Source organism: Adiantum capillus-veneris, chromosome 27, assembly GCF_014529385.1.
Source record: "Adiantum capillus-veneris isolate H3 chromosome 27, ASM1452938v2, whole genome shotgun sequence".
Taxonomy (NCBI): domain Eukaryota; kingdom Viridiplantae; phylum Streptophyta; class Polypodiopsida; order Polypodiales; family Pteridaceae; genus Adiantum; species Adiantum capillus-veneris.
The window spans coordinates 41,537,417-41,539,001 of NC_140957.1; the positions used below are offsets into that span (position 1 = coordinate 41,537,417).

General features: G+C 43.0%; 1 pseudogene; it reads right to left on the reverse strand.

Annotated features, from left to right (window-relative positions):
* Positions 1-260: 260 nt before the first annotated feature.
* Positions 261-1,216, reverse strand: LOC147421836 (probably inactive leucine-rich repeat receptor-like protein kinase At5g48380 pseudogene; annotated as a pseudogene).
* Between the last annotated feature and the right edge of the window lie 369 nt (positions 1,217-1,585).

Genomic DNA, 1,585 nt, shown 5'->3' on the forward strand with positions numbered 1-1,585 from the left:
ATATCTCAGGTTTTGGGAGGGAAGACCATATTCTCAAGTTCAGAGTTGATAGAGTTCGTGTGGCTTATGTTTCTGGAGGGAACGCTTGTAAGTTGGCATTTCAAATCATTAGTCATATGGTTAGTTGGATTTTTGACAAGAGAACAAAGGATAAGAATGATAAAGACGGCGGCTACCTACCAAAGAATGTCATTTTACCTTTTTGTTGCGCAAAAAAGTATCACATAAAATGCACATTTTAACATTTTCATTTTTTCTCTCTAAGCCGATGTGGCACTTCTTATAGGGCCCAAAAGTGATTCCAACTTTCTCCTAATGCTGAACTTCTGATCACCAATAACCTTCATTAGTTGATATAGTGCATACATAGTAGGTCGTTCCTTTGGGTTCTGTGCGACGCATGCACATGCGGTCCTCAAACATTGATTCAACTCATTATCATACCCCCCCCCCCCCCCCCCCACATGAGTGACATGTCCAAAGCTTGGCCATGGCTCGCTAGAAATGAGACCCATTCTAATAAATTTCCTTTGAACCTACATACATCCTTAGCTTTCTGCCCCGTTGCAAGCTCAAGAAGAATTACACCAAAACTAAAAACATGCACCTTCATCGTTGCAACCAACACTCAAGAATATGCGGGAGCCACATGACCAAAATTGCTAAGATCACCATGCACAACAATGCCATCGTGAGTGACGATAGGATTCATGAGCCGGGCCAGTCCAAAATCTGGATCATGATCTTTGACAAGAAGTATGCTATTAGAGCTGAAGTTGCGATGTATGATGCGAGAGTTTTAGCTATGGTAACCAAGCAAGCCCCACACATCCCCTATGCCTATCTTAAGGCGGGCGATCCAATCACGCTTGGCATCTTCATGTGTGTCACAAAGGCACTCTCTAAGAGTCCCTGTTACTCTATGTTTTTACATTGAAAGTTTTTCCTTGTGCACAACAGTAGCCCAAGAGGGAAACGGGGTTTCTATGCCTCACCCTCCCCAAGGTCTCCATCTCTGCTTGAAATCCCTTCTGTGATTGTAATGACCGTTGCAGTTGCTTGACTGCTAGGATGGACCCATCTGGTAAAACACCCTTGTAAATTGTGCTTGTCCATCCTTCTCCTATTATGTTATCTTTGTTGAAATCATCAGTAGCTGCCATGAGGTCAGACAACTTGAGATTTTTTACAAACACCTCAACAAGGATACAATCACTGATTTAAGGATGCGGGTGCGCTTTGCCCAATTGTACTCCTCCTATGCGAGAATAATTTCCATCTTGTGGTCTTTGAAGAAGAAGCACCAAACACCGGTTGCACACACAGGCAGCAATGGCTTCCATTGTGACTACAAAACCCACTATCAATCCTATGTTGCGCTTTGTAGAAGCCAATCCGCTAGCAAAGCTTGATGGGATTGGTCCAGTGAGCGAATTCCATGACACACCAAAAGAGGATAGTTTAGGAAAAAAGCCGATTCCACCAAGGAGCTCACCGAAAAGCTTGTTATGCTAAAGATTTAGGGATTGAAGATATTGGCAATCCTCCAAAGTGAAAGGTATTTTTCCTGAGAAGCTATTCTGTA